Here is a 13,953-nt window from a genome sequence, read left to right as displayed (position 1 = left end):
CGGGAGAGGTGCTAACTGCACTTGATTGCTTTTTGTTCTCGATGTGAAGAGTTCTCAGGCATGAGTCACCTTCACGTCTCTTGGTGCTGAGTGACTTACAAAGAAGGAGTTTCACCAGAGCTGCAACTGCCTCACTTTCCCACTCGCCCTGCCCGTTTACAGTTTCCTGCTCGTCAGTGATTTAAAGAAAACCAAAAGGTTGCGATGTTATTCTGCAGCCTCTCTGTCAATTCCTCCGTTTCAGTTCCAACATGGCTTAGATCTCGGGGCTCACCTTAATACTAGCGACGCTATGAAACCACAAGTCCAGAGGTTCCTCTGGGAGTGCAATTTCGTTCATTGCTGTTGCTGATTGAATGAGTCACTAACGTGCGAACTGATCCAAACCATGATTCAGCACCTCTGCTGCCAATTCTCGCACGTTGAATAACGACAGAGAGTTTCCAAATGAGGCCTTGCAGAGACGACTTTGGTTTACATTTGACAGACAGACTAGTTCAGGAATCAGTGGTGCGCTGATCAGTAGCACCAGCGCATCAGCTTCTTCCCTGTCTTTGAACCGGTCCGCCTGCGCAAGGAATGCAAATGCGGGACAGTTTTTCGTGGAAGGGATCAGAACGCGGTAACTACACTCTCAAACAGAATGACTTATGATCAGAACCAGGTTTTACAATGGTTCTGATCAGAACAAGCCTTTACAATGCTTTGCTCACTAATTAAATGGAAGTGCATCACATTTCACAAAGAGAGCAGATTTGTTCGAGCATTTTCGAAGGCAGATTTGCAGATGGGAGAGCAAGCAAGAAAGCTCCGTTCTTGTCCGTGTAAAAGGCTGCAATTGAAGAACAAAGCAGTTTCTGCCCAGCTTCGAACTGGGGACCTTTCGCGTGTGAGGCGAACGTGATGACCACTACACTACAGAAACGAGCTTCAGCCGAGCGCGTTGCGGCTCTGTGGCATCCAGCACTGAAAGTTGAAGCCATTCTACGTTTCACCTTTCTTTTTCTAATAGCTCGTTGTTATCCAGGGAAATTGACATCTTGAAAAAGTCAAAAAATATAGACTGAAATTAGTGACAAAATATAGACAAGGATGTCGTCAATGTTTGGACTGGAGTGTGAAGTGGAATAAGCTGGGACAACTTTCCCGGCAGCATAACGGCTGCGACATGGTTTTATGGAAGGGTTGTAAACTGAGTATTTACGTGTTTTACACAAGCTAGGGTGAGTTGGAAACTCGAGAGCATAGGTTTAAGGTGAGTGCTCTGAAATTGACAAAGGACCCCGACGCACATTTTCCACTCACAAGGTTGTGGGTGTATGGAATGAGCTACCAGAGGGAGTGGAGGAGGCTATTGCACTCAGAAAATTGCAATGGTAATCGGATGAGTTTCTGGATAGGATGGGTTTAGAGGGATTGAGGAGAAATGCTGTGGAACGGGACTTGTTTAATTTTGGTGATGTGGTGAGCATGGATGAGATACACCGAAGTCTCTGTTTCCACGCGGTGTACCCCAATAACCTTGCGTTGCTTACACCGGTTTTGAAGGATTACTTTTCAGCGGAGCTTGCCGTCGCAGTCTGTAGCACAATCATTTAGTCTGTTCGACTGCTCACGGGAAAGGTAGTATTGTGAAACACTGCAGAAACGAACGACTTCCTTACTTTTGCTCCGACTGACCATGCTTCGTGAAACTTTCCCAGATCCTCAGTTGAGGATTTTTGCTGCTGCAAGTTACCTCAGAACCCCTGTTAACTCGTAATGTATTGACCGAATCGCAAACAGAAAGCATTTAACACGGAACACAAACAAAACTGGCATACCTAATGCATGTTCAGACACAGCGAAGCATGAATGCTAAATGTGAGACAGTCCGAGGGCATGAGGCATAAAGTAATCTCACAACTAACGACAGGGCAATTCCAAACTACTCTTTCAAACATACTGCAGCCTTAGTGCACCACCACTTCCCAGACAATGCTGAAAAGAGAGAAAGAAAGAATATAATAAGTATGGGCCATAAAAAAGTGAATTTCACCAATCACAGTCTCGATTAGATTACCTTTCCCTTCCGGTGTCTCCAGGACGGAAATGCAGGAAATGGGAGAAATTCAATAACATTTGCATTGGAAAGATTTTCCCATTCGCCAGAAAGCCAAATAACGATGAATCGACTCACCGCCGGACTTTGTTTCACAACAGCGATGAAATAACAGTCTCCATTCGGTTCCAGTAAAACCTCAACTTGCCTGGAACATAAACCAACCGCTGAGCTGCTTGCGATTTTCTGCAGGGGAGGCGAATAACATCATGGCAGCTGAGAGACCTGACAATACTCGGCACCTGTCCACAGTTAATTCTCCGAGAACATCAATGCAGCGGGGATCGAAGCAGCATTCAAACAGTGGAGTGGATCAGCTGAAATGGCAGTGGTGGGATTCGAACCCACGCCCCTTTCAGGACTGGAACCTGGATCCAGCGCCTTAGACCGCTCGGCCACACTACCAGACAGCCTGAGCGTCCATTTTCTTGCATTTCGAATTGTGCTCCTGCATAACCACACATGCAAAGTCACATGAAAAGGGTTCCATGGTCCCTGTCCGACTCGCACAGCAGCTGGTATGTGCCCGGCTACAATGTCTATTTCGCAGCAGATAATGAAAGCCCATCAATCCAGACAAAAATCAATGGTAAGCTGTGTCTATCTTCTCAGACTCTTTTCAGCCAGAAATGTATCTTTGACTGCGTGAGAAGAGATGTTCGGTAATGATTTGGTCAAATCACCATGAGCTGCTTGACATTACTTCAATTTCGATGCTTGCTTTGCTGAATGATTTCACCGATTGCTCGAAACAGGACAACGTTCACGTTTACACGGAACACGAAACACACCGGACTACAGGGAAAATGCACAAAGCTGAGCAGGCCGTGTTCCACATCATACCGTGCACTATATTTTCAGTCACTGTGTCTGTTTGGCAAAGAATGTTCTCCACCCTAAAACCGGAGGTAGCATTACAATCCGAGAACGACAGATCACCTTGTGAGGATGATATGACCTCGGGGCTGGTTCGAGATGCCACTTTCCTTGCCTTTTACCTTAACCGTGCAATTGGCTGCAGGGATATTCACACCTGGACATGAGCCACATCGATACCGACTGACTTGGAAACCTGTGTGGGAAGCGACGAGAAGCGACTCAATAAATCTTGCTAAATTCCATGCTGCTCATTAGAAATGCAGTTTCTGTTCACCTCAATTTAAAAGGCAGTTTCTGAACATAGTAACTGAAGTCAAAAGGTAATTATCTCACCCCACCCCAATTCCGGGAGAGGTGCTAACTGCACTTGATTGCTTTTTGTTCTCGATGTGAAGAGTTCTCAGGCATGAGTCACCTTCACGTCTCTTGGTGCTGAGTGACTTACAAAGAAGGAGTTTCACCAGAGCTGCAACTGCCTCACTTTCCCACTCGCCCTGCCCGTTTACAGTTTCCTGCTCGTCAGTGATTTAAAGAAAACCAAAAGGTTGCGATGTTATTCTGCAGCCTCTCTGTCAATTCCTCCGTTTCAGTTCCAACATGGCTTAGATCTCGGGGCTCACCTTAATACTAGCGACGCTATGAAACCACAAGTCCAGAGGTTCCTCTGGGAGTGCAATTTCGTTCATTGCTGTTGCTGATTGAATGAGTCACTAACGTGCGAACTGATCCAAACCATGATTCAGCACCTCTGCTGCCAATTCTCGCACGTTGAATAACGACAGAGAGTTTCCAAATGAGGCCTTGCAGAGACGACTTTGGTTTACATTTGACAGACAGACTAGTTCAGGAATCAGTGGTGCGCTGATCAGTAGCACCAGCGCATCAGCTTCTTCCCTGTCTTTGAACCGGTCCGCCTGCGCAAGGAATGCAAATGCGGGACAGTTTTTCGTGGAAGGGATCAGAACGCGGTAACTACAATCTCAAACAGAATGACTTATGATCAGAACCAGGTTTTACAATGGTTCTGATCAGAACAAGCCTTTACAATGCTTTGCTCACTAATTAAATGGAAGTGCATCACATTTCACAAAGAGAGCAGATTTGTTCGAGCATTTTCGAAGGCAGATTTGCAGATGGGAGAGCAAGCAAGAAAGCTCCGTTCTTGTCCGTGTAAAAGGCTGCAATTGAAGAACAAAGCAGTTTCTGCCCAGCTTCGAACTGGGGACCTTTCGCGTGTGAGGCGAACGTGATGACCACTACACTACAGAAACGAGCTTCAGCCGAGCGCGTTGCGGCTCTGTGTCATCCAGCACTGAAAGTTGAAGCCATTCTACGTTTCACCTTTCTTTTTCGAATAGCTCGTTGTTATCCAGGGAAATTGACATCTTGAAAAAGTCAAAAAATATAGACTGAAATTAGTGACAAAATATAGACAAGGATGTCGTCAATGTTTGGACTGGAGTGTGAAGTGGAATAAGCTGGGACAACTTTCCCGGCAGCATAACGGCTGCGACATGGTTTTATGGAAGGGTTGTAAACTGAGTATTTACGTGTTTTACACAAGCTAGGGTGAGTTGGAAACTCGAGAGCATAGGTTTAAGGTGAGTGCTCTGAAATTGACAAAGGACCCCGACGCACATTTTCCACTCACAAGGTTGTGGGTGTATGGAATGAGCTACCAGAGGGAGTGGAGGAGGCTATTGCACTCAGAAAATTGCAATGGTAATCGGATGAGTTTCTGGATAGGATGGGTTTAGAGGGATTGAGGAGAAATGCTGTGGAACGGGACTTGTTTAATTTTGGTGATGTGGTGAGCATGGATGAGATACACCGAAGTCTCTGTTTCCACGCGGTGTACCCCAATAACCTTGCGTTGCTTACACCGGTTTTAAAGGATTACTTTTCAGCGGAGCTTGCCGTCGCAGTCTGTAGCACAATCATTTAGTCTGTTCGACTGCTCACGGGAAAGGTAGTATTGTGAAACACTGCAGAAACGAACGACTTCCTTACTTTTGCTCCGACTGACCATGCTTCGTGAAACTTTCCCAGATCCTCAATTGAGGATTTTTGCTGCTGCAAGTTACCTCAGAACCCCTGTTAACTCGTAATGTATTGACCGAATCGCAAACAGAAAGCATTTAACACGGAACACAAACAAAACTGGCATACCTAATGCATGTTCAGACACAGCGAAGCATGAATGCTAAATGTGAGACAGTCCGAGGGCATGAGGCATAAAGTAATCTCACAACTAACAACAGGGCAATTCCAAACTACTCTTTCAAACATACTGCAGCCTTAGTGCACCACCACTTCCCAGACAATGCTGAAAAGAGAGAAAGAAAGAATATAATAAGTATAGGCCATAAAAAAGTGAATTTCACCAATCACAGTCTCGATTAGATTCCCTTTCCCTTCCGGTGTCTCCAGGACGGAAATGCAGGAAATGGGAGAAATTCAATAACATATGCATTGGAAAGATTTTCCCATTCGCCAGAAAGCCAAATAACGATGAATCGACTCACCGCCGGACTTTGTTTCACAACAGCGATGAAATAACAGTCTCCATTCGGTTCCAGTAAAACCTCAACTTGCCTGGAACATAAACCAACCGCTGAGCTGCTTGCGATTTTCTGCAGGGGAGGCGAATAACATCATGGCAGCTGAGAGACCTGACAATACTCGGCACCTGTCCACAGTTAATTCTCCGAGAACATCAATGCAGCGGGGATCGAAGCAGCATTCAAACAGTGGAGTGGATCAGCTGAAATGGCAGTGGTGGGATTCGAACCCACGCCCCTTTCAGGACTGGAACCTGGATCCAGCGCCTTAGACCGCTCGGCCACACTACCAGACAGCCTGAGCGTCCATTTTCTTGCATTTCGAATTGTGCTCCTGCATAACCACACATGCAAAGTCACATGAAAAGGGTTCCATGGTCCCTGTCCGACTCGCACAGCAGCTGGTATGTGCCCGGCTACAATGTCTATTTCGCAGCAGATAATGAAAGCCCATCAATCCAGACAAAAATCAATGGTAAGCTGTGTCTATCTTCTCAGACTCTTTTCAGCCAGAAATGTATCTTTGACTGCGTGAGAATATATGTTCGGTAATGATTTGGTCAAATCACCATGAGCTGCTTGACATTACTTCAATTTCGATGCTTGCTTTGCTGAATGATTTCACCGATTGCTCGAAACAGGACAACGTTCACGTTTACACGGAACACGAAACACACCGGACTACAGGGAAAATGCACAAAGCTGAGCAGGCCGTGTTCCACATCATACCGTGCACTATATTTTCAGTCACTGTGTCTGTTTGGCAAAGAATGTTCTCCACCCTAAAACCGGAGGTAGCATTACAATCCGACAACGACAGATCACCTTGTGAGGATGATATGACCTCGGGGCTGGTTCGAGATGCCACTTTCCTTGCCTTTTACCTTAACCGTGCAATTGGCTGCAGGGATATTCACACCTGGACATGAGCCACATCGATACCGACTGACTTGGAAACCTGTGTGGGAAGCGACGAGAAGCGACTCAATAAATCTTGCTAAATTCCATGCTGCTCATTAGAAATGCAGTTTCTGTTCACCTCAATTTAAAAGGCAGTTTCTGAACATAGTAACTGAAGTCAAAAGGTAATTATCTCACCCCACCCCAATTCCGGGAGAGGTGCTAACTGCACTTGATTGCTTTTTGTTCTCGATGTGAAGAGTTCTCAGGCATGAGTCACCTTCACGTCTCTTGGTGCTGAGTGACTTACAAAGAAGGAGTTTCACCAGAGCTGCAACTGCCTCACTTTCCCACTCGCCCTGCCCGTTTACAGTTTCCTGCTCGTCAGTGATTTAAAGAAAACCAAAAGGTTGCGATGTTATTCTGCAGCCTCTCTGTCAATTCCTCCGTTTCAGTTCCAACATGGCTTAGATCTCGGGGCTCACCTTAATACTAGCGACGCTATGAAACCACAAGTCCAGAGGTTCCTCTGGGAGTGCAATTTCGTTCATTGCTGTTGCTGATTGAATGAGTCACTAACGTGCGAACTGATCCAAACCATGATTCAGCACCTCTGCTGCCAATTCTCGCACGTTGAATAACGACAGAGAGTTTCCAAATGAGGCCTTGCAGAGACGACTTTGGTTTACATTTGACAGACAGACTAGTTCAGGAATCAGTGGTGCGCTGATCAGTAGCACCAGCGCATCAGCTTCTTCCCTGTCTTTGAACCGGTCCGCCTGCGCAAGGAATGCAAATGCGGGACAGTTTTTCGTGGAAGGGATCAGAACGCGGTAACTACAATCTCAAACAGAATGACTTATGATCAGAACCAGGTTTTACAATGGTTCTGATCAGAACAAGCCTTTACAATGCTTTGCTCACTAATTAAATGGAAGTGCATCACATTTCACAAAGAGAGCAGATTTGTTCGAGCATTTTCGAAGGCAGATTTGCAGATGGGAGAGCAAGCAAGAAAGCTCCGTTCTTGTCCGTGTAAAAGGCTGCAATTGAAGAACAAAGCAGTTTCTGCCCAGCTTCGAACTGGGGACCTTTCGCGTGTGAGGCGAACGTGATGACCACTACACTACAGAAACGAGCTTCAGCCGAGCGCGTTGCGGCTCTGTGGCATCCAGCACTGAAAGTTGAAGCCATTCTACGTTTCACCTTTCTTTTTCGAATAGCTCGTTGTTATCCAGGGAAATTGACATCTTGAAAAAGTCAAAAAATATAGACTGAAATTAGTGACAAAATATAGACAAGGATGTCGTCAATGTTTGGACTGGAGTGTGAAGTGGAATAAGCTGGGACAACTTTCCCGGCAGCATAACGGCTGCGACATGGTTTTATGGAAGGGTTGTAAACTGAGTATTTACGTGTTTTACACAAGCTAGGGTGAGTTGGAAACTCGAGAGCATAGGTTTAAGGTGAGTGCTCTGAAATTGACAAAGGACCCCGACGCACATTTTCCACTCACAAGGTTGTGGGTGTATGGAATGAGCTACCAGAGGGAGTGGAGGAGGCTATTGCACTCAGAAAATTGCAATGGTAATCGGATGAGTTTCTGGATAGGATGGGTTTAGAGGGATTGAGGAGAAATGCTGTGGAACGGGACTTGTTTAATTTTGGTGATGTGGTGAGCATGGATGAGATACACCGAAGTCTCTGTTTCCACGCGGTGTACCCCAATAACCTTGCGTTGCTTACACCGGTTTTAAAGGATTACTTTTCAGCGGAGCTTGCCGTCGCAGTCTGTAGCACAATCATTTAGTCTGTTCGACTGCTCACGGGAAAGGTAGTATTGTGAAACACTGCAGAAACGAACGACTTCCTTACTTTTGCTCCGACTGACCATGCTTCGTGAAACTTTCCCAGATCCTCAGTTGAGGATTTTTGCTGCTGCAAGTTACCTCAGAACCCCTGTTAACTCGTAATGTATTGACCGAATCGCAAACAGAAAGCATTTAACACGGAACACAAACAAAACTGGCATACCTAATGCATGTTCAGACACAGCGAAGCATGAATGCTAAATGTGAGACAGTCCGAGGGCATGAGGCATAAAGTAATCTCACAACTAACGACAGGGCAATTCCAAACTACTCTTTCAAACATACTGCAGCCTTAGTGCACCACCACTTCCCAGACAATGCTGAAAAGAGAGAAAGAAAGAATATAATAAGTATGGGCCATAAAAAAGTGAATTTCACCAATCACAGTCTCGATTAGATTACCTTTCCCTTCCGGTGTCTCCAGGACGGAAATGCAGGAAATGGGAGAAATTCAATAACATATGCATTGGAAAGATTTTCCCATTCGCCAGAAAGCCAAATAACGATGAATCGACTCACCGCCGGACTTTGTTTCACAACAGCGATGAAATAACAGTCTCCATTCGGTTCCAGTAAAACCTCAACTTGCCTGGAACATAAACCAACCGCTGAGCTGCTTGCGATTTTCTGCAGGGGAGGCGAATAACATCATGGCAGCTGAGAGACCTGACAATACTCGGCACCTGTCCACAGTTAATTCTCCGAGAACATCAATGCAGCGGGGATCGAAGCAGCATTCAAACAGTGGAGTGGATCAGCTGAAATGGCAGTGGTGGGATTCGAACCCACGCCCCTTTCAGGACTGGAACCTGGATCCAGCGCCTTAGACCGCTCGGCCACACTACCAGACAGCCTGAGCGTCCATTTTCTTGCATTTCGAATTGTGCTCCTGCATAACCACACATGCAAAGTCACATGAAAAGGGTTCCATGGTCCCTGTCCGACTCGCACAGCAGCTGGTATGTGCCCGGCTACAATGTCTATTTCGCAGCAGATAATGAAAGCCCATCAATCCAGACAAAAATCAATGGTAAGCTGTGTCTATCTTCTCAGACTCTTTTCAGCCAGAAATGTATCTTTGACTGCGTGAGAATATATGTTCGGTAATGATTTGGTCAAATCACCATGAGCTGCTTGACATTACTTCAATTTCGATGCTTGCTTTGCTGAATGATTTCACCGATTGCTCGAAACAGGACAACGTTCACGTTTACACGGAACACGAAACACACCGGACTACAGGGAAAATGCACAAAGCTGAGCAGGCCGTGTTCCACATCATACCGTGCACTATATTTTCAGTCACTGTGTCTGTTTGGCAAAGAATGTTCTCCACCCTAAAACCGGAGGTAGCATTACAATCCGACAACGACAGATCACCTTGTGAGGATGATATGACCTCGGGGCTGGTTCGAGATGCCACTTTCCTTGCCTTTTACCTTAACCGTGCAATTGGCTGCAGGGATATTCACACCTGGACATGAGCCACATCGATACCGACTGACTTGGAAACCTGTGTGGGAAGCGACGAGAAGCGACTCAATAAATCTTGCTAAATTCCATGCTGCTCATTAGAAATGCAGTTTCTGTTCACCTCAATTTAAAAGGCAGTTTCTGAACATAGTAACTGAAGTCAAAAGGTAATTATCTCACCCCACCCCAATTCCGGGAGAGGTGCTAACTGCACTTGATTGCTTTTTGTTCTCGATGTGAAGAGTTCTCAGGCATGAGTCACCTTCACGTCTCTTGGTGCTGAGTGACTTACAAAGAAGGAGTTTCACCAGAGCTGCAACTGCCTCACTTTCCCACTCGCCCTGCCCGTTTACAGTTTCCTGCTCGTCAGTGATTTAAAGAAAACCAAAAGGTTGCGATGTTATTCTGCAGCCTCTCTGTCAATTCCTCCGTTTCAGTTCCAACATGGCTTAGATCTCGGGGCTCACCTTAATACTAGCGACGCTATGAAACCACAAGTCCAGAGGTTCCTCTGGGAGTGCAATTTCTTTCATTGCTGTTGCTGATTGAATGAGTCACTAACGTGCGAACTGATCCAAACCATGATTCAGCACCTCTGCTGCCAATTCTCGCACGTTGAATAACGACAGAGAGTTTCCAAATGAGGCCTTGCAGAGACGACTTTGGTTTACATTTGACAGACAGACTAGTTCAGGAATCAGTGGTGCGCTGATCAGTAGCACCAGCGCATCAGCTTCTTCCCTGTCTTTGAACCGGTCCGCCTGCGCAAGGAATGCAAATGCGGGACAGTTTTTCGTGGAAGGGATCAGAACGCGGTAACTAGACTCTCAAACAGAATGACTTATGATCAGAACCAGGTTTTACAATGGTTCTGATCAGAACAAGCCTTTACAATGCTTTGCTCACTAATTAAATGGAAGTGCATCACATTTCACAAAGAGAGCAGATTTGTTCGAGCATTTTCGAAGGCAGATTTGCAGATGGGAGAGCAAGCAAGAAAGCTCCGTTCTTGTCCGTGTAAAAGGCTGCAATTGAAGAACAAAGCAGTTTCTGCCCAGCTTCGAACTGGGGACCTTTCGCGTGTGAGGCGAACGTGATGACCACTACACTACAGAAACGAGCTTCAGCCGAGCGCGTTGCGGCTCTGTGGCATCCAGCACTGAAAGTTGAAGCCATTCTACGTTTCACCTTTCTTTTTCGAATAGCTCGTTGTTATCCAGGGAAATTGACATCTTGAAAAAGTCAAAAAATATAGACTGAAATTAGTGACAAAATATAGACAAGGATGTCGTCAATGTTTGGACTGGAGTGTGAAGTGGAATAAGCTGGGACAACTTTCCCGGCAGCATAACGGCTGCGACATGGTTTTATGGAAGGGTTGTAAACTGAGTATTTACGTGTTTTACACAAGCTAGGGTGAGTTGGAAACTCGAGAGCATAGGTTTAAGGTGAGTGCTCTGAAATTGACAAAGGACCCCGACGCACATTTTCCACTCACAAGGTTGTGGGTGTATGGAATGAGCTACCAGAGGGAGTGGAGGAGGCTATTGCACTCAGAAAATTGCAATGGTAATCGGATGAGTTTCTGGATAGGATGGGTTTAGAGGGATTGAGGAGAAATGCTGTGGAACGGGACTTGTTTAATTTTGGTGATGTGGTGAGCATGGATGAGATACACCGAAGTCTCTGTTTCCACGCGGTGTACCCCAATAACCTTGCGTTGCTTACACCGGTTTTGAAGGATTACTTTTCAGCGGAGCTTGCCGTCGCAGTCTGTAGCACAATCATTTAGTCTGTTCGACTGCTCACGGGAAAGGTAGTATTGTGAAACACTGCAGAAACGAACGACTTCCTTACTTTTGCTCCGACTGACCATGCTTCGTGAAACTTTCCCAGATCCTCAGTTGAGGATTTTTGCTGCTGCAAGTTACCTCAGAACCCCTGTTAACTCGTAATGTATTGACCGAATCGCAAACAGAAAGCATTTAACACGGAACACAAACAAAACTGGCATACCTAATGCATGTTCAGACACAGCGAAGCATGAATGCTAAATGTGAGACAGTCCGAGGGCATGAGGCATAAAGTAATCTCACAACTAACGACAGGGCAATTCCAAACTACTCTTTCAAACATACTGCAGCCTTAGTGCACCACCACTTCCCAGACAATGCTGAAAAGAGAGAAAGAAAGAATATAATAAGTATGGGCCATAAAAAAGTGAATTTCACCAATCACAGTCTCGATTAGATTACCTTTCCCTTCCGGTGTCTCCAGGACGGAAATGCAGGAAATGGGAGAAATTCAATAACATATGCATTGGAAAGATTTTCCCATTCGCCAGAAAGCCAAATAACGATGAATCGACTCACCGCCGGACTTTGTTTCACAACAGCGATGAAATAACAGTCTCCATTCGGTTCCAGTAAAACCTCAACTTGCCTGGAACATAAACCAATCGCTGAGCTGCTTGCGATTTTCTGCAGGGGAGGCGAATAACATCATGGCAGCTGAGAGACCTGACAATACTCGGCACCTGTCCGCAGTTAATTCTCCGAGAACATCAATGCAGCGGGGATCGAAGCAGCATTCGAGCTGATCAGCTGAAATGGCAGTGGTGGGATTCGAGCCCGGAACCTGGATCCAGCGCCTTAGACCGCTCGGCCACACTACCAGACAGCCTGCCCAGCCATTTTCTTGCATTTCGAATTGTGCTCCTGCATAACCACACATGCAAAGTCACATGAAAAGGGTTCCATGGTCCCTGTCCGACTCGCACAGCAGCTGGTATGTGCCCGGCTACAATGTCTATTTCGCAGCAGATAATGAAAGCCCATCAATCCAGACAAAAATCAATGGTAAGCTGTGTCTATCTTCTCAGACTCTTTTCAGCCAGAAATGTATCTTTGACTGCGTGAGAAGAGATGTTCGGTAATGATTTGGTCAAATCACCATGAGCTGCTTGACATTACTTCAATTTCGATTCTTGCTTTGCTGAATGATTTCACCGATTGCTCGAAACAGGACAACGTTCACGTTTACACGGAACACGAAACACACCGGACTACAGGGAAAATGCACAAAGCTGAGCAGGCCGTGTTCCACATCATACCGTGCACTATATTTTCAGTCACTGTGTCTGTTTTGCAAAGAATGTTCTCCACCCTAAAACCGGAGGTAGCATTACAATCCGACAACGACAGATCACCTTGTGAGGATGATATGACCTCGGGGCTGGTTCGAGATGCCACTTTCCTTGCCTTTTACCTTAACCGTGCAATTGGCTGCAGGGATATTCACACCTGGACATGAGCCACATCGATACCGACTGACTTGGAAACCTGTGTGGGAAGCGACGAGAAGCGACTCAATAAATCTTGCTAAATTCCATGGTGCTCATTAGAAATGCAGTTTCTGTTCACCTCAATTTAAAAGGCAGTTTCTGAACATAGTAACTGAAGTCAAAAGGTAATTATCTCACCCCACCCCAATTCCGGGAGAGGTGCTAACTGCACTTGATTGCTTTTTGTTCTCGATGTGAAGAGTTCTCAGGCATGAGTCACCTTCACGTCTCTTGGTGCTGAGTGACTTACAAAGAAGGAGTTTCACCAGAGCTGCAACTGCCTCACTTTCCCACTCGCCCTGCCCGTTTACAGTTTCCTGCTCGTCAGTGATTTAAAGAAAACCAAAAGGTTGCGATGTTATTCTGCAGCCTCTCTGTCAATTCCTCCGTTTCAGTTCCAACATGGCTTAGATCTCGGGGCTCACCTTAATACTAGCGACGCTATGAAACCACAAGTCCAGAGGTTCCTCTGGGAGTGCAATTTCTTTCATTGCTGTTGCTGATTGAATGAGTCACTAACGTGCGAACTGATCCAAACCATGATTCAGCACCTCTGCTGCCAATTCTCGCACGTTGAATAACGACAGAGAGTTTCCAAATGAGGCCTTGCAGAGACGACTTTGGTTTACATTTGACAGACAGACTAGTTCAGGAATCAGTGGTGCGCTGATCAGTAGCACCAGCGCATCAGCTTCTTCCCTGTCTTTGAACCGGTCCGCCTGCGCAAGGAATGCAAATGCGGGACAGTTTTTCGTGGAAGGGATCAGAACGCGGTAACTAGACTCTCAAACAGAATGACTTATGATCAGAACCAGGTTTTACAAT

General features: G+C 45.9%; 7 non-coding genes across 7 annotated transcripts; all 7 read right to left on the bottom strand.

Moving 5' to 3' along the window:
• Nucleotides 1-852: 852 nt before the first annotated feature.
• trnav-cac (transfer RNA valine (anticodon CAC)) lies at nt 853-925 on the bottom strand. The gene has a single exon. It is a non-coding gene; the product is annotated as a tRNA-Val (tRNA).
• A 1,499-nt stretch (nt 926-2,424) lies between these two features.
• Nucleotides 2,425-2,506, bottom strand: trnal-cag (transfer RNA leucine (anticodon CAG)). The gene has a single exon. It is a non-coding gene; the product is annotated as a tRNA-Leu (tRNA).
• A 1,672-nt stretch (nt 2,507-4,178) lies between these two features.
• trnav-cac (transfer RNA valine (anticodon CAC)) lies at nt 4,179-4,251 on the bottom strand. The gene has a single exon. It is a non-coding gene; the product is annotated as a tRNA-Val (tRNA).
• Nucleotides 4,252-5,750: 1,499 nt separating this feature from the next.
• trnal-cag (transfer RNA leucine (anticodon CAG)) lies at nt 5,751-5,832 on the bottom strand. Its single transcript has one exon. It is a non-coding gene; the product is annotated as a tRNA-Leu (tRNA).
• Nucleotides 5,833-7,504: 1,672 nt separating this feature from the next.
• On the bottom strand, nt 7,505-7,577 carry trnav-cac (transfer RNA valine (anticodon CAC)). Its single transcript has one exon. It is a non-coding gene; the product is annotated as a tRNA-Val (tRNA).
• A 1,499-nt stretch (nt 7,578-9,076) lies between these two features.
• trnal-cag (transfer RNA leucine (anticodon CAG)) lies at nt 9,077-9,158 on the bottom strand. Its single transcript has one exon. It is a non-coding gene; the product is annotated as a tRNA-Leu (tRNA).
• Nucleotides 9,159-10,830: 1,672 nt separating this feature from the next.
• Nucleotides 10,831-10,903, bottom strand: trnav-cac (transfer RNA valine (anticodon CAC)). The gene has a single exon. It is a non-coding gene; the product is annotated as a tRNA-Val (tRNA).
• Nucleotides 10,904-13,953: the final 3,050 nt, after the last annotated feature.

This window comes from Hemiscyllium ocellatum, unplaced genomic scaffold, assembly GCF_020745735.1.
Source record: "Hemiscyllium ocellatum isolate sHemOce1 unplaced genomic scaffold, sHemOce1.pat.X.cur. scaffold_605_pat_ctg1, whole genome shotgun sequence".
Taxonomy (NCBI): Eukaryota; Metazoa; Chordata; class Chondrichthyes; order Orectolobiformes; family Hemiscylliidae; genus Hemiscyllium; species Hemiscyllium ocellatum.
Note: the sequence above shows the minus strand (reverse complement) of the source record. Positions and strands in the feature narration are given on the sequence as shown.